The 19,885-nt window shown below is 34.6% G+C and overlaps 1 long non-coding RNA gene across 1 annotated transcript; it reads left to right on the plus strand.

Moving 5' to 3' along the window:
- The first annotated feature begins 5,950 nt into the window (after window positions 1-5,950).
- LOC127633280 (uncharacterized) lies at window positions 5,951-12,314 on the plus strand. The gene is made up of 3 exons (XR_007969196.1): window positions 5,951-6,245; window positions 7,345-11,418; window positions 11,629-12,314. It is a non-coding gene; the product is annotated as an uncharacterized LOC127633280 (long non-coding RNA).
- Window positions 12,315-19,885: the final 7,571 nt, after the last annotated feature.

Raw genomic sequence — 19,885 nt, forward strand, 5'->3', positions numbered from 1 at the left:
TCACTTTGTGGGGACCAAATGTCCCCATAAGGATAGTAAAACCCGAAATTTTTGACCTTGTGGGGACATTTTGTCAGTCCCCATGAGGAAAACAGCTTATAAATCACACTAAATTATGTTTTTTGAAAATGTAAAAATGCAGAAAGTTTTCTGTGAGGGTTAGGTTTAGGGGTAGAGTTAGGTTTAGGGGATAGAATATAAAGTTTGTACAGTATAAAAACCATTATGTCTATGGAAAGTCCCCATAAAACATGGAAACACAACGTGTGTGTGTGTGTGTGTGTGTGTTTGTGTGTGTGTGTGTGTGTGTGTGTGTGTGTGTGTGTGTCTGTGATAGAGAGAGAGAGAGTACACGATATACATCCTGATTTTTTTTATTTATTTTTTTTATTGACAAATAATTCATCCTGATTTTTACATTTCTTGATATGCCGCGCTTGTGCGTAACGTTCACTGTTATTACGTATTATTAGCTTAAACAATAAATCAGGTAATCTGGCATTCATAACTCTGTGCCTAGCCTCTTTAAGACATCACCGCACGTCACTGCATCTGATATAACCTTTCCAAGTCTAAGCAGTGTTTAGTGAGCAGAAGGCATAATGGAACCTTGAGATGAGAGTGAGTATTTCTGTAAATTGTGATTGTCAGACAACCTTTTCTTTTACCTAATCATTACACATACAACCCACAGTTGGCTGGCATATCTGAGCATCTACCACAAAGTAGAAAAATGCCAGCCTTCAAGGAAAAAGGTTCATTGAAATCTCATTATCTTGTGAATTCCAGCTGACTTAATGAAAGGATATAAAGCAATCATGGAGTGATGATTTCTTTGACCAGGAAACTGTGTAGGAGTTACTCTGAATCAGAGGTGGGAAGTAACGTGCTACATTTACTCCATTACATTAACTTGAGTAACTTTTTAGAGAGAAAAAAATACTTATAGAGTAGGTCTAAAAGTAGGTACATTTTACTCTCACTCAAGTAAATTTCTAATGATTTTTTACAATGGGCGGCATTGCTGTTGTTACATTACTGGGTTTAATTTTAGTTCATGTGTAATATATTGAAATATTATTTAACTTTTACAACAGGAAGTTCACAGCTGCATGTGCTGTCACAGATTGTCACTCAAACCGAGTCTGTCACTACTGCAGAATATAATTTTGCTGAAAAATAAGGTGGATATAGTGACATGCACTATATTTCAACAGTGAGTGAATGAAATGAGTGAGTGAATTTGGGCGCTGACGTATACACAGAGCGTGTGAGTGAATCCAATGTACACTCGAAATTAGAGTGCAATGTGTGTAAGTGAACAAAAGTGGCTCACTAAGAATTCAAACACTCCTACAAATTGCTGGAGTTACTTGTGCCCTATGCAGGCTGTGTACTCTGCGTTGAGAGATTGGTGATACTGCTGTACAGAACTAATTATCTAAATTCTTTAGACACTGAAAACTGTAATTACACTGAAAGAAGAATCCATGCAGGATGTTAAAAGCTATGAAATAGCGAAAGTAGGCATTAATGAAATCTTCCTTTGTTTATATTTCAGCATTATATATAATGTCCCTGTGGGACATTTTCATGTTTTCACCATAATAATTTCTAGAAAGGTTTCCAAACCTTCTTATTGGCAAATTCATCCAGATCTGACAAGAGCCCTTAAAGGAATAGTTAAAAAATTTAATTCTCATTATTTGCTCACCCTCATGCCCCCACAGATGTCAATGACTTTATTTCATCTGCTGAACTCAAATTAAGATTTTTAGAAGAATATCTCAGCTCTGTAGGTCCATACAATGCAAGTGAATGGGTGGCAACATATTTTAAAGCTAAACAAAATCACATAAATCAACATAAAAGTAATCCATAAAACTCCAGTGGTTAAATCTATATCTTATGAAGCAATGTGATATGAGAATGTGTGGATGAGAAACACAGAAACACACTTTCTGTGGACAACAGTGTTTTTGGTGATTCACATTCTTCTCTGCATATCGCCTCCCGCTGGGCACGGAGAATAATGTCCAGCAAAAAATTACAAATATTGATATTTCTCACGTAGACCTACCATTTCACGTCTGAAGACATAGATTAAACCAGTCTTGTGGATTACTTTTATGCCGATTTATGGGTTTCTGGAGCATCAAACTTTGGCACCCATTCACTTGCATTGTACTGACCTACAGAGCTAAATATTTTTCTAAAAATCTTAATTTATGTTCTGCTAAGGAAAGAGAGACATACACATAAGGGATGGCATGAGGGTGAGTAAATGATGAGGGAATTTAAATTTGTGGGTGAACTATCCCTTTAAATTGATAACTCAGCCAAAATTTTATATTCTGTCATTATTTCCCTGTCCTCATGTTGTTCCAAAACCATGTGACCTTCTGTATTCTGTGGAACACAAAATATTAGACAGAATGTTAGAGATTGACAGTTTCGGCCACCATTCACTTTCAAAATAAGGAGAAAAAACCACATTCGCTGATATTACATAGTGACTCAGGCAAACATTCTGACTAATATCTCCTTATTGTGTTGCATGGAGGAAAGAAAGTTATACGGGTTTGGAACAACATGATGGTGAATGATGACAGAATTTCCATTAATAATAATAATTCTGTAATGCATGTTAAATGTGCATTATTTAATGGAATATAGGGGAGTTAACGTCTATTATGTCATTTGTGAAAGTAACAAGTTACTCACTACTTGAGTACTCTTTTAATTGTATACATTCTTACTCAAGTAAATATGCATGTTAGTACATTTACTTCTACTTGAGTAATTAGTTTTTTTAAAGTAAATGTACATTTACTTAAGGACAGTTTTTGGCTACTCTACCCACATCTGCACTGGATGCTATTTCAAGAAACTCCATTTGTGATGAGTGGTATAGACACAGACTATATGAGGATAAAGGCTTTGTTACGGGAGTGATGATGGACAGGCCTGTAGCAAGGTATTCTGGGCACTTGACTAAAAAATTGCTCTGGGCCATTTACCTATTAAAAAAATACAGTTTAGTATTTGATTTGTCCACCCCCACACTAGATGTGCCTAGAATCATTACCACCTTTCGCCCCACTATGGCCCTGATGATAGATGCAGGCATGGGGCATATTTAGTGTATATAATGTTTGAAATAGTTCTTGAAAAAATTGTATTAGCTCAGATGTTGTGCTGGAAGCTTTCTTGTCTTCCATCCTGTTTCAATCACCATGTGGGAAATGGGCAGCCATCCTCCCAGATACCCCATCTGCCCCCTTCTGTATCTCTGTACAAGGATTTCTAAAAATCCTTACCCAGTAATGAAATAAATTTGTGCTAGTAATTCTTGTTAAATGAGTTGACATTTTATTTACATAAGTCTGTTGTAAAACCCCAAAAAACTGCATGAATCTCAAATCTTTGCAAAAAAAAAAAATAATAATAATAATATAATAATAAGAATATTAATAAATCAGCCAGTTCTATACAATCAAATTGAATTGTGTAATTTTTAACCAAATTAAATTAACATAATTAAATTATTTTATTTTGTTAAATATTACTCAATTCAATTTGATGTCATTTTATTATGAAGTTGAAATTCGGTAATCTTAAAATGATTGTGTGCAACATCGCGAATCCAAACCGTTTATAAGTAGTTCTGTTCTATCTGCCACTAGATGGCGCCAAGTTCTAAAACCTTTTTTTTTTCTGGGCATCATTACAGAATAACACTTAATTAATATGTCATGAATGACATCCAAAACACCTTGAGTCAGGGCACTGATATAAACAATGTTTTGGAAAGTTAAGCAATCTAGGAATCTGGTCTGAAATTTATGTTATGAACCTAAATAACTTTATTACACTCAGACTCAAAACAATATACAGTATACAGTTCATACCTCCATGAGCTGAAAGGCTACAATTGTATTTTTTTTTATTTTGTAATTATTTTGAGTTCTGTGAACTTCTCTGTATTAATGATACAACAATTCTTACTGGAATACTGTAATAATAATGGTAACATCATCTGTCTGAAGAAAATTAGACTAGTCGTCTATGGAATGGGGAAATATAAGAAACTACATTCTGCACCATAAAAAACAAGGCAGGGTACAAACTCAAATAAAATGTATAGGCCTACTGAAAATAGATGAAAACTGATTGTAGAGTTCCTTTTCATAAATGTCAATCAAGTAAATGTTCTAAATCTAAACTTACCTTAAGTTAATATAACACAAAAGAATAGGCCCTCTCTGAGAGTGTGGCTCAAAAAAAGTCTGAGCATAGGGCTCTGAAGACAGTGGAGGCTGTTATTTAGTGTTTTATTTTGTATTTTTATTTGGTTTGTGTTGTGTTGTGTACATACACTCAAGCAATATAATGACTAAATAATTCATATATTGACTGTACGAAAAGTTTGTTTTACATGATCTCAAGTGAGGCGACCACATTTTTTAATCCAATGTTACATCTTTAAGACTTTGCTCAGTTGAATCAAATAATTAAAAAAATAATTGATAAATGGCACCTAAATTCTCTTTTATTTGGAATTAATAGCTTGTTCAATATTTGTCAAGAATTCCATCTTTATTTGAACTCTGTATGAGGGAAAGTATGCACCAACAAAGCATTGGCTCAGTTGCAATATGAAGTGGGGAAATTAGCTAAAGATGTATGAGTCTGGATCTGCAGTTACTTTTTATTCATGCATTCAAACAATTTAAGCTACTTTGGGTGAAAAAAAAGAGTGAAACTCAAATATATTTGTTACTGTTTCAAAATCCCACTGTTGAAATCTTCAGTCATTCCCATTTCTGAAAGAGAAGAAGGATCAGTGAGAATAACACTAAATTATTTCCCCATAAAATGAAAAGAGTGACAAACAAAATCAATTAAACTATCATGTAATTCATCTTTTAATCGCAGGTATGCAAGATGGCCCAGGACTGAGAGAAGATAGGAACCATCTGGAGTGGGAAAAGAAAATACATTTAAATTAATAAAAATACTAACAAGAGTATTTTATCAAGGAAAAAAAATGATTAGAGTAAGGGACTGGATGATAAAAATACTGCATAGACAAAAATATCTTTAAAAAATATCATCTTTAAAAATCTATCTAATTAAAAACAATTCTGAGAAAATATTTTTGCCTAGTTCTACATTTATTTTTAAACTCTGCAATGAATCAGAAAAATATTATTATTGTTATTATTCTTATTTAAATTCAAAATTTTTACAAAAATGAAATCACTATAAATGCTTTAAAGACTGACTGTATGCTCATTCCGCATGTCTCTTTTCCCATTGTAGCTCTATGTCTTACATTAAGACTTCTGTGAGCATCTGTAAGAGATCCACTTGAATATTATAATTACAATTACAATAAAAAAAACTGTGATTAATTGTAGTTAAATAAATTTTTGCGGCGTATTATCCACCAGAATGCACTTACAACTTCCTAATAGGTATCTAGCCTTTTTTCTCTGAAATCTGTGACATTGACAGAAAGACAAAAAAAAAAAAAGAAAAAACTGTCGTGCATTTTGAATAGCTACATATGAGGCAATAGGAATTGTACCATAAGGGTCATTCGATAAAATACCTCACATAGCTGTCACCATAATGTACACCCAACACAAGCAGGGGTTGTCTCTTATATCTGAGGTCATTTCTTTAGTCCCTTCTAAAAACCCTTCATCGATATCCTGACAGCAGGTGCCTAGGGCAAACATTTAAATCAAGTGCATACAGAGAATAGATAAAAACTGATTATAGGGTTACTTTTAATAAATGTCAAATATATAAAATATTTTTTTACATAATGAAACTCTGTTAGTATGAAGTTAATTTCCCATAATTACTAGTGCTTTTTTGCATTGCACAGATACAGGAGACATCCATCACAAAATACTGTATATGACAGATCATTTACTGTAAATTAATTGCAATTAACTCAGAAGTGTATCTGAGAGTATGCCTTTAAAAATGATTTAAGGGCTCTAAAGATAGTGGAGGCTGATCAATTATTATAACGGTGTTGTTATGTACACCTGCTTTCTACTGAAGGTTTCTATGATGCTCAGCTCAGAGGCTGGAGGTCTGAGGCAATAGAACAAATCAAAATGAAGTATTATAAGTATTTATGCAAAGTTTGTTTTGCATGATCTCAAATGCATTGGCCATATTTCCTTTATCCAATGTGTCACCTTTCTGACTTCGCCCAGTTTAAGGTAAGTTTAAGTAATTTATTTATTTGGTGAAAATTATATTTTTCATGCTAGCATTTTTAGGAATGAATCAAATGATACAATTATTTAAAACAAAGATGATCATTATGCAGAAACATTGCATATTTGAGAGGCTTTTGCCAGGGGGAGCCAGCTATTACTGTGAATATAGATTTTATTGCACAAATGCTTTATGTTATCATAGCATTTTCATGGCCACATTTAAATTATTGTGAAAACGGGGAGAAATTTAAAAATATCTGGCTGTCTAACTGCTAAAAAGGATGTAGCTGTTAAAAGTCTGAATTTATGTAACTGCCAAAGGACTCACATTCTCACGTTTTCATCACAGCAAACAAAGAACGTTCTGTGCTAGTGCTTGAATAGTTAATGGAATGCCTGTGTAAAACGATAGCTTTGGTTTCATTACCAAAGGCAAGGAAATACAAGAATATGAGAGACTTCCTGTATCTTGCTCTGCTTTTGTGTTTAGAAGAAGAGTGAGGGGTTGTTCTGACGTATCTATCTGTGTGCAAAATAGTTTAAACAAAAAAGAAAACAAATGTAGCACACTGGCTTTCAAAAACAGAAGCTTTAGGGAGGAAAACTCCCTTTGTTTCTTTTTGTTCTCACAAATATGGCATCTGAGTTTTGTCTCAGTCTCACCAAGTACTTCCTCTTCAACTTGATATTCTTTGTAAGTTGCTTAAATGAGTCATAAGACATAGTTAACTGATTGTTGTTGTCCAAAATTAAACAAAACATTGTTTAATATACATACCAAGAACATAAAACTATTAATATATGGTTTGGTCTATTTCATTTAACTGGTTTCCATTATCCAAAACCTTTACATTTCCCAGAGTGGCCAAGTAAAATGTAATACATGATTTCTACAATGTACATGTCAGATTTCTGTTGGACTGTGATCTTTCAATAGAACCTATTCCTCTTTTAGTTTTTAGGATCCCTACTCATATCTTTGAGACAAGCTTTTTCAGTAAATTACATAGTTTTGTTCACTTTGTTTATTAATGATCTTATTTTATGTATTGTGATCAATTAAAACATTGGTTCCATGTTTTTTTTTTTTTTTTTGCAGTGCTCTCCTCTCTACATTTTCATCTCTCTCTTCTACTTGTTGCTGGTCATCAGTGGCTCTATGACCATGTCATTAAGTTTTATGGGGTGTCTGGGTTCCCTGAAGACTGTCAAATGCCTGCTGGCAGTTGTGAGTTGTCAGTGAAACAAAACTTTATTGGATTTTATACGTGCTAGTTGTTTTGCACCAGCGTTATTATGAGGCTATTATTATATTATATATATTTTTTTTAAATGTTATGCATTGGAGGCCAAAACTTTGGAATACTGTACAGATTTTGCTGTTTAGGAAGGAAATTGATACTTTAGTGGCTTTCAACTTATCACAAAGTATAGTCAGGACATTGCTGATGTAAAAAACAGCACCATCACTATTTGAAAAAAGTATACCTGCTCAACACCAGTTTCATGTACAACAGTAAAGAGGGTGCAGGCCTTATGGAAAGAATTGCAAAGAAAAAGCCACTTTTGAAACAGAAAATCAAAAAGAAAAGGTTAGAGTGGGCAAAGAAACAGACATTGGACAACAGATAATTGGAAAAGAGTGTTATGGATCTTAACCCCATTGAGCTTTTGTGGGATCAGCTAGACTGTAAGGTGCGTGAGAAGTGCCAACAAGACAGCCACATCTATGGCAAGTGTTACAGGAAGTGTGGGGTGAAATGTCACCTGAGTATCTGGACAAACTGACTCACGTTATTAATGTCCTGATTATACATTGCGATCAGTTGAATTCCACTTTGGTAAATAAAAGTACCAATTTCTTTCCATAAGAGCAAAATATGTACATTATTCCAAACTTTTGGCTGCCAGTGTATAAATAATTTAGAGTTTTATATAATTTAATTTAATTTAGTTTTCATTTTACTGTTAGTTTTGTTTTTTCAGTGTTTTCTATTTTGAGATAATTTAAAATGTTACATTATATGCATTTGTAATTCAGTTATACATTAATGATGATGTCATTTAAAGGAATAATCCATGTTCAGTATAAATTAACCTCAATCAATAGCATTTGTGACTAAATCCTGATTACCACAAAAAAATATTTCGACTTGTCCTTCCTTTTATTAAAAAAAATAAATAAATAAAAACTCAGGTTACAGTGAGGCACTTACAATGGAAGTGAATGGGGCCAGTTTTTGCAGGGTTCTAAGGCAGAAATGTGAAGCCTCTAATTTTATAAAAACTTACATTATTTATGTTAAAACATGTTTTATTTGAGCTGTAAAGTTGTTTAAATAAACATTTTAAGGTATTTTGGGGGGTTTTAAAGTTTACTGCCTTACATCATTATGGAAACAAAGTTGTAAAATTAGATATAACTTAGCAAAGAAAAGGTTAGAAAGTTATTTTATCATACTAAAACCATGTTAACACACATTGTTTATGTCTTGTTATCAACACTGTGCCTCAAATGCTTTCATTTGACCTAAACGGAATATTCCTTTAAATATGTTTAACGCCATTAAATTTCTATCTATCTAGTACTATATCATGAAGACAGGTTGTACATGTATCAAATATAACATATAACAAATTGTAATATTAATTTGTGGTTATTTATTTGATTTTAGTTTTGAAGTCATGAAAATGTATTTTAGTTCAGTTTCAGATTCAGTTTATGTTCGTTTCAGATAACAAATATTATTTTCATATAGTTTTTCTTTTAGATTTCATTAATGATAATAAACCCTAAAAACTCCCAAAATATTATGAGTTTGTTTGCAGTTACTAATACCTCTTGGGATTTCATGTTCTTGCTACAGGAACAGCTACACCCATATTATTTATGAGGCAACAGTGAGTTCATCTGCTCCAGTGAGCTGTAAAATGATGTTAAAATTAACTTTGTGTATATCTGCAGCATGGGATTATGGTTTTTGCGGCTCAGATAGTGGGTGGGGTTCATCTCTACACACAGAAGACTGAGGTAACTCAAGCATATTGATCAGAGCTCACACCCAGCTTTGGTGTTGGCCTTTTAGTAAACATCCATCATATGACTATAGATCTTCATTAATCCTCTCTAATGGCAAGCAGTTGCTTTAATAGCTTTCAGTTGGTAAACTGTCATATGGCTATGAAGCCAACCAGATTACATGTAAACATGAGCACAATATATTTGACTTGTTTTGTTCATTCCTTTTAATCAGTTGGATGGTTCAATAAGGCAGCATTCTCTTGAACTAATAAGTCATTTGGAAGGAATTATTCCAGTCTTCAGAGTTTTGAGCAGACTCTTGAGTACATTCAGTGGGAGATGAGAGACATGGCATAGTACACAGCAGTACATGTTAAAATAAGTGTGTAAATTTTTATATGATGCAACCTTGAAAGCTGTTTCTTTAACTATTTGCTCACATCCAGCATTATATTTCTGCAGAAGAAATGCTGTGGCTGGGATGGTAAAGAAGACTGGGGACCTATTACCCTACTCTTGCTACTATAAAGTCAATGCCACTGTAAATGCAACATCTGAAGACCAGGCTTCAGAGATATGCCCCACATCTTTCAAACCACACATGCAGCATTTATAAGCAGGAACAGCTTCATGGACACTGTGTCCGGCCTGCAATTTGTAAATGGTGTTTCAAAATAACTTGTAAACTTTGACCTCTTCTTTCTCTAACAAAGTGATGCAGTGAGGGAATACAAAAATGGCTGGATGAAAAACTTTTCAAAATGTCCCATTTTGGTGGACATTTTGGCCATTGCTGTGAAGGTAAGAAAGCAAGGTTGTCACTAAACACATTAGACCCCATTTGCGATATCTTAAATGACTTAAATATTGATCTGTTTCTCATGTTTCTGTGACTAGAAATGTCCTTGGGTTTATAGGGTTTGATTTAGCCATTGGGTAAGAAACTGGGTGCATCAGGGTGGGACAGTGTTATGTTTCACCATTGTTGTTCACACAAAGCATATGACCTTTGTGATATTGTGGCAAAGAGTGAGATGGTGCTCTTATAACCATGTCTGTAAAATATCTTAAAAATATAAATTTATCTTAAACATATGATTTTTGCTTAAAGTGACTGGCTAAAATGTAGTAATTGGCTAAACCATATCATTTGCATATACTGGTATTTCAAAGTGGTTCGAAAAGCAGACAGTCCATATCAAATACTAAAACAGAAAAAACCTACAATGTTATGCATACAATTGTATTATTCTGTTCGTACTGGAAATAAAAAGAAATGATATTTTAATGTTTTTTTTTTTTATGACAGTATATTTATATAAACCAAGGATTGAACGTTTTGGGGATTATCACAGAGGATACGTGATATACCTGAGCAAGTTTTTTATTGTCAGGGCAGGGAGGAGGACACTTGTTATCAGGTGTTGTGTATAAATATGACCTGTTGATCTCCTAGATTCATTTTAGGATAACACTACAGTCTAAGAAGGTAAGAGAGATGTTATCATGTCAGACCATTTGTTATGCTGTAATTGGATTTCTAGATAATAACTTACATTAATAATCTAGATATAACTGTAATAAGTTAGATAATAACTCATAAATAAATCTATCTATATATCTAAACTTTTATATTCACTGTAATGCCACTTTGGTTTTCAGTCTGCATTTAATGACTTGCTGTTATTCATTTCTATAAGCTTGATATAAAACTAAAAGATGGGATCCCGCACATTGGTTCTGGTTGTGTTTTTAGGTGTGCTCTGTGGTGAGTGGAAGACAATTTCCTCTTTTAATAAAATAAGTTATCTGCAATACTATAACAGTAAACTAGCTACGCTTTTTATAGAAAATATAAAGTATCTTGGTCTGAATCATAGCAGAAAATACAGACAATCACTATATCTTTAAGCTCAGAAGCCTTTAATATAAGTTTTCTATGTTTCTCTTTAAATTTGCCAATCTATATTACAACAGAAAGTACAGCTTTTTGAAATTGTGCATGTCGGCGCTCTCTAGTTGTGCAGGCACTGAAGTGTAACTACTGCCAGAAGATTGACAAAGATAACCCCACCTGTGGCCAACTAGAGGAGAGAGAATGCAGCTCTGGCCTCAATAACTGCATTAAGATCACAATGCACAAGCCAGCCTGTGAGTTGACCATATTCTTTTCCTTAAACACCAAAACCAAATTTGTATGATTTACTGTTATTGCTGATTGCTCATTTGCACAAATCATCTGAGATACAGCCTAATGAATTTTTGATATTGTAGTTTCAAAATAAATATAACCAAACTCATCAAGGCTATATGAATAAAATGTGAGAGCCTTTTGTAAAGCCGTTGTATTTCTTTTTGTAGATGGTGAGGTGCGCAGATGTGCCAGTGATAAGGAGTGCGACACTGTGTTGCCTGAACAGGTGGAGAAACACTGCTGCAGCACAGACCTCTGCAACTAATCTGCTCCATCAGCCACATTTATTTAACTCACAAAATATTTGGTAATTAATAAATGCTCAAAACATACCATTATCCAAATGTTTTATTATATGTAATATTAAGAGAGAGAGAGAGATTATGAAGAAATAAAGTCTGACCAGCAAAAGAAAGTTGTATAAATGGTACTTTGTAGTATATAAAACATTTTAATCATCAATATATCCATACAGTATGAAGACATAATGTCATTTTCACTACACCGAGGTTTGAAAAGAACAACAGTTGAACACTGCAATAACACAGCATTGTCAGCTTTCACACAAAGTGATATGGACACACACAAAACAACTTGCCCACACAAAAATGCCAGACTCAAAAACACCATGAATACATAGTCAAAAATAGGATTAATTACTTCTCTCATCTACTTAACACATCAAACACATTTTTGTTCATGGTTTATTGCAAAGTAAAATTCCAAATGACACAGAATCATTTTAATAAAAAAATAAAAAATAATTCAGACATCATTATAGCACTGTCAAAGTGTGTATTAATACAGGCTTTGATGCAGATGGTTATGGTGCCATTACAGTGGAAGTCTTCATTCACATCTTTCCATCAAACTGGGCCAAAATTGATGGTCACTACTAGGTATATGCAGAGCAAGCCAAACCACATGGTGCAACCTTTATAGGTGGCGGTGGAGTCCAATGGAGTGAGGAGGATCGGACTGAGCCCAGTAACTATCACAGCCATCGCTCTCTGGTGGTTTTGTAGCCCTCTGTCTCAGATATCGAAGAATGTACACTGACGGCCAAATGTTTGGAAATATTTACAGATTTTGGTGTTTCAAAGAAAATTGGTACTACTTACCAAAGAGGCATTCAACGGATTACAAATTATAGTCAGGATATCACTGATGTAAAAAACAGCTCCATCACTATTTAAAAAAAATCATTTTTGATCAAATCTAGACAGGCTCCATTTCCAGCAGCCATCACTCCAACACCTTATCCTTGAGTGATCATGCTAAACTACTAATTTGGCAGTGTTGTAGTCAAGACAACCAATCGTATATCGAGTGTATCGAGGTCAAGACCAAGACTAAGGCAGGTTGAGACAGAGTCAAGACCAGTGTGAGTCAAACACTTACAATAAATTGTGGAACATGCAACCCATAGGCACTCCTCAAATTGATCTGTGTGTATTCTTGATAAAATAATCAATAGGCATTGCACAGATTAATTTTATGTGTGTGAATTTTCCATTGTTTTCTATGAGCAAGCAAATACAAACAAACACTAAGGAGCTGAAATCAAATGAACCATCTTTATTCAACACTACTTTTCCATGTTTTACCATCCACCTAAAACAATAAAATGTTGGTGCAAGCATCGCATCATGTTTTCTGGATAACTCTTCCCCAATAATCCATCATTCAGTACAGAATATATCAAACAATTATTCAATACTTAAATCCTCACTTTTCTCTGTCTTTTCTTAAATAATATAGTATGTTTTTCTGTTGTTTTTGAACCAACAATAAGCCTTGTATAAATATGTGCAATTTACTAACAACATAGCTACATTTATAAATTAGAACTGAGCATGCCAAACATAAGCAAAGCAGCCTATTTAAAATTTACATTTTTCATATAATTGGAGGCACTTTACGCTGTCTACACTCTCTGTTATCACATCTCAAGCTCTCTCACCCAAGTGAGGGAGTGTTACCATGGCATGTAGTGTTTATGTCAGAGCTGACATTAATGCTGATGTAACGTAACTTTATATAGCTACATAGCTTTATGTGGCCTGAATCGTCATTATTTATCACAAGCAAAAACTTAACTAGGGAACAACAATTTGTCACTACATGCCCTGCCCACTCAATCTCTCACAAATTTAACACTGCATTAGCTACTGTACATCCCTCAATATATGTTAACTGATTTAGGTAGCTTGCGAACCGAGCTAGGTGGCAAATGGCTGGCAAGCAACTGAAATTAGCACCCTAAAAAACAGTAAATACATAGGTAGCTAATATGCAGGCCTATAGGCCTACTCGCTAAACCTCTTTCGATGAGGGGGTGAAGATGAGTTTTGAAGTCATATTATGGTTTATAATTTCGACCGCAAAAAATGCAAGGTTACAGATGCCAAGAGTGCCAACTGGATAATGAAAAAAAAAAAATTCTAATTTGTAAATTTGTTCTTGCAAATTAATTCTTGCAATGGCACAGCAACAACATGTTTTATTATTTACTTATTTATTCCGGAAATAAAGTCGCAGACGACTATAAGTCGCAGCAGGTCAAAATCGCGTTGTTGATAGAAAGAGAAAACAAAAATGCATTTATCGCACTGACAATGGTTGGACACGGCGGGCACGAGGACCCGGGAGCAGCCGCCCGGCATCCATTTACCGATTCGGATGTCAAACGCGCTCCGTGAAGATTACAGATAATCTGCAAATCGTATCACGGTGTTTTTGGACTTGTTAACAGAATTTGCTTTTAGTAATCGCATGTAACAGTTTATCATATTCTTTTTATGTTTCATGAGAGAAACGAGACAAGTAGTCTAAGCCACGTCTGTTCATAACAGCTGTAAATATGCTGTGCTCAAATAAACAGTTTTTAGTCTGAGTAAAACACCTAGGGTTGCACCAGCTGTGCGTAAATTCTCACGTAAATTAGGATGTAAAGTTCACACTATGGGTTTAGTAACTACTAGTTCATTTGTAACGAATTCAGTGCTTAATTTGACCAGTTCTTAGGGCAAGACTTAACTAGTAGGTCGTAAATTCTCCGTAAAGTAATGCGTAGTCGCATAATATGACGTTTACCCGTATTTATCCAAGATTCAAATGTAATTAAAAAAAATGTTCACTCTTCAAAAAAAAAAAATATATTTTTTTTTTAATAAAAGCATTTGGATATAATGCTTAAATGTAAATGTCATTTGCAGACTTTCATGGTAAAATATAATTATAATAATATTTTCGCCTATAATATAACAAGTTATCTATGCTTTTGAATCACAGTCTACTGCAGTAGTGAAGACTTCCAGATGAAGAAGTTCAAATAAATAGAAAATTGTTGGTCTGTCTAAACATGCAGTTAGGGCCTACGTCAATGTAAAATGCCCAAACAAATTGGTGAGGTGTGAGGACTCGCCTATAGTATCGCTCCCCGTGTTCCGCCCGGCGGAAAGAATAGTAATAGGAGGCTTGCGTCTCAGCGTTTTTAGCTTCTCGGATCACCGTGTCATCATGACAGCGTGTCATGCTAAAAAAATTTTAAAACGTCTCACGAGACACTTATTCTGTTCTCTGTGTCTAGTTTTTTAAACGTATACAAACACGTTCAGTCTTAACTGGCCATTGACAACATTTTATCTGACTTGTTAGTCGTGATCTTGCGATAATTAAAATGTTAGGCTATTTGTTCATTTATTCATTTTCTTGAGATGAAAGCCATTATTCCTTTTACAAGGCACTTCACTGTAAATAACAATGTGTGTATTTATTATTTATGTGTTTTGCGCTTATAGCATAATGGTTATTTTAAATAAAAAAATAAAAAAAGTTGTTTATCGTGTGGTCTGATTTATTATCAATCCAATCTTTATACGTCCCATAACAAAACTATACACGCATATAAATCAGATCATGAAACAAATGCAGTAGGCTACTGTTACATCCCGAGGGACGTATATTAATCATTGTGATGGTGATATTTAAATGTGGTTTATTTTGTGTCTCCCTGTGTTTTTCTTGTCACTTTTGCTCTCCATTAGGATAATGAGACCCACCTTCTGTTCATCATCTATGATTGTCTCAGCCCAGAAATGGAGAGTATTAGGGGCTCACAATTCTCTTCACTAGTACAATACACATATAGAGAATATTTTATTTTGCATGATTTATTATATCTCTTGGTTCCAGCATTTGGTTGTGTTGCTACTTACATTGCACTTACTACAGGAACATTCCCCCTTGAGCAACCTGGAGTTAAGTGCCTTGCTCAAGGACACAATGGTGGTGGCTGTGGGGATCAAACCAACCACCTTCTGCTTAACAGTTTAGGCTTTAGCCCACTACACCACCATGCCACTAATAGTGGCACCTGGTGGCAGGGTTGGTACCGCATTCCTTTTTTGAAGAGAGAAAAACAAAATGTGGAGAAAACATTTATTTTATTTTCTCTCTTCAAAAAAAGGAATGCGCATAAATCAGATCATGAAACAAATACAGTACAGTATTTGTGTCATGAAAAGGTTTTAAGAGAGAACATTTTTTTTTTTTTAAGATAAATTGTTTGTATTTTTTTGAAGAGTGAAAATTTTAAGAGAGAATTGAACTGAGACACAATTTCTATTTATTTTTTTCACCTTGCGGTTCAGGGCTTCCGTACTCTTAGTTTGTGGCAAGCTGCTACATATTTTGCTGCTGTTGTGATCAAGCTGGAGTTTTCTCCCAAAATATGTCTTCATTTTCCAGGATTTGATAATGCAATACAATTTGGTGCTATTTGATGTAATTGTGTAAATGATACAGATCGGATGTTGTGATGGTGATCACAGTGCAGCAGGAAGTGTTCTTCTGTCTCCACCTCTCTCTGAGAGCACAGTGCACACAGTCTCTGCTCTCGCAGCTGCCATCTCTGTCTGTGCCGTCCTCTCTCTATAGCCAAACAGTGATCGATCAGTCTGTACTTGCTTAGTGTCTTTCTTACTTTATGCTGTTTCACACAGCTCAGGTATTCTGCTGGTTTGTAATCTCTTTTCAGAGAATAGAGTTCAAATTCAATCTTCTTTTGTGATTTAGTGGCATCTCTCCAATTGGCAATATAATTTTGTTTTTGTAATATTATCATTTGGTTGGGCCAGATTATGCTGTGCTGGTTTGGATGCAGTTTCAGCACCAGCTTTGAAAGGGCGCTCCTGTGTAGGTTCTACTCCTGGCACTGCAGAGCTGCAGCCGGGTAGAATTTCAGAGATCTTTTTTGGATACTGATTAGTAAGGGATATTGTCCTAATTCAGCTCTGCACAAGTTGTTCGGTGTCACTCTGTTTACTTTTAGGATGCTTTTACAAATTTGTGTATGCAGAGTTTCAATTTCTTTTTTTTCCCATTTAGTAAAATCTTGGGATTTTAGGGGTCCTCATATCTCGCTGCCAGAGCAATTGGCTCGATTATTGCTTTAAGGATTTTTAGCCAGGTTTTAATTGGAATTTCACCAATTAAGCCAGATCAAAGTTTCCTGTTGAATTTAGTTTTAGTCCCAGATTAGTGTATTCAATGTTGTGCTGGAGGACTTGGTTTCCTGCTCTGAAGGTGTATTTATTTTCCCTACACCTGGATTGAAAAATCATTATTTTAGTTTTTGCTAGGTTCATTTTAAGAGCCCACATTTGACTGAATGTCTATGATGTCAAGGATTCCCTCTTTTGTTTTTGACAGAAGGACTAAATCATCTGACTGAATCAGAAATTAAATGTCTCCTCTTTGCAGAGTTGGGCCGGGGGCAGTCAAATAATTTAATGCTTTGGCTAATTCATTTATATAAATGTTAAATGGAGTGGGGCTCAATTGGCAACCTTGTCTGACTCCTCATTGTTGAGAAAAAAATTCTGTTAGTTTGTTCCTTATTTTTACAGCACATGTATAGTTTTTATACATGGTGCTAATTAAATAAAATGTTTTCCCTCCAATCCCGTTTTCCAGTAGTTTTAGGAAGAGTCCTTCTTGCCAGAACAAAAGCCTTCTCAAAGTTGACAAAGCAAGCAAAGACTTTGGTTTTGTTTTGTCATGTTTCTTAATAATCGTGTGGAGGGTGTAAATGTGCTCCGATGTTCTGTGTTTGGGCAGTAATCCAATTTGGCTTTTCTCCAGGATTTTGTGGGTTTGAAGAAAGTTCTGCAATCTTATATTAATAATCAAACAGAATATTTTCCCCAGGTTGCTATTGACACATATGCCTCTGTAATTTTTTTGGCTCAAATTTGTCTCCTTGTTTAAAGATGTGTGTAATTAAGCCTTGATTCCAGGTGTCAGGAAAATACCCTACACTCAAAACAATGTTGAATAATTAAATTATTGCTCTTTTGAATTTGTCATTGGTGTATTTATTCATTTTGTATAATATTCCATCAATGCCACATGCCTTGTTGGGTTTTAATGTATGTAGTCTATCTGTTAGCTCATTTGCTGAGATTGGGAAATCCAGGGGGTTCTAATTGTCCTTAATTTTTTCTTTCAGGATTTCTAATTAGGTTTTTATTTCATTTTGAGCAGGATAAGTTTCAGTTATTTTGTACAGATTTTCAAAGTGTGTCCTCCATATGTTCCCATTTTGAATGGCCAATTCTTCCTGTTGGGGTCTATAGAGATTGTTCCAATTGTTCCAGAAGTTGCTGGTATTTATTGACTCCTCCATTGCTTGAAATAATTGTTCTGTATGCTCTTTTTGCTCTTAGAGTTTGTTTGTACACATTAAGAGCCTCATGATAATGATGGCGGAGTTCTTGATTGTCAGGATCTCTGTGTTTTTGATTGGAAAGATGTCGTACTGTTGTCCTAATACTTTTACACTCACTGTCAAACCACTTTTCGTTGGTGTTTTTGGTTTCCTTTTTGATGATTTTTTCAAATTGCACATGGATGCTGATCGGTGGAACATATTGGTAATGTCACTTATTGCCAGATTTACGCCTACATTATTTTGTGGGTATGTGTTCATTATAAATTTGTCCAATAATAATTGTATAGTTTGACTTTCTATTGCACTTTGATAATTTTATTTGCTGTTTTTTGTCCACTTTTATGATTGTTGCAGCTTTAGTAAATGAGAGGGCTGTCTGCGTGATTCATTGGTTTGAGTTGGTTTTAGATACCGTGTAATTTTACAGTGGTCTGACAGAGGTGTTTGAGGACTGACTGTGGATGCTCTGAGATGCACTGGGTCAATGCATGTAATGAAATAATCTACAGTACTGTTACCCAGACAGGAATTAAAGGTATAACAGCCAAAAGAGTCTTTCCGTATACGACCGTTCACTATATACATGCCCAGTGATCGACAGAGCTCTAGTAGGCTTTTCCCACTATTGTTTGTGAATTTGTTGTAATTATTTCGGAAGTGGTATGAGGGCAGAGAGAGGCTTGTGTTTTTAATATATTTGACTTCCTGTGTGTTGACAAAGTCTGGTTCATTTCCAGTTCTGGCATTTAAATCTCCACACATTAACACATTTCCTTTTGTCTGGATACGGCAGATCTCATCTTGCAGGATGGAAAAGGTTTCTTCATTGTAATAGGGAGATTCAGCCAGGGGTAAGAATATGTGGCAGTCTGTGGAGACAATATCTATTTGGATTTTTACCAAATGTAAAATCTTTAGATTTTTATAGATTTGATTGAGACTATGAGTTCTGTTCTGTACCATATCAGCATTCGCTGAGTCTCCGCCATGAGTCACCCCTCTTAGTCTGGTTGATAGTAGAACTATTACTCTAAATCCAATTGGGCTGCCAGTGGACAAATCTCTTGCACTCCATGTTTCTTGAAGTACTATAATGTCAGAATTCTGAATTTCGTTTTTGAAGTCTGAATGTTGACTCTTAACTCCAAAAATGGAGGACCTCAGTCCTTGAATATTCCAACATCTGATTTTTAAGGAGTATGAGCCCATTAATTAATTGCATTTGTTATTTCAAAAACAAGACAAACATCAGTATGTTGTTGAATTGACAGATCAAGAAGAATATATGAAATATTATGATGCATCTAAGAAAATCTTTTTTTAAATAAATGTATAAAATAGCTTCTTAAAATATACTTCTTAATATTATTAATTGTTTTCCCAAGAAGAATATTTTAAAGAATATGAGGTTTCTTAGAATCTCTTTTAAAATAAATGTATAAATAAAATAAAATACATACATTTTCCTTTCTTTCTTTTTTTTTAAACTAACTAATCCATGAGGTGAGAACACAGCAGAGTCAGCATGTGCTAGATGTTTCTGAGGTCTCTGGATGGAGATGAGGCCGGATGGCTGTCGATCAGTGATCTGCTGGCTGCTTCAGCTTAGCTCTGGCTGCCTGGGTGTTGCTCCTGCTGATGTTCATGTGAATAAGAAGGCAAGGGTGCTGCAGGCCTGGTCATGTGAT

The sequence above is a fragment of the Xyrauchen texanus genome, chromosome 40 (genome assembly GCF_025860055.1).
Source record: "Xyrauchen texanus isolate HMW12.3.18 chromosome 40, RBS_HiC_50CHRs, whole genome shotgun sequence".
Lineage (NCBI taxonomy): Eukaryota > Metazoa > Chordata > Actinopteri > Cypriniformes > Catostomidae > Xyrauchen > Xyrauchen texanus.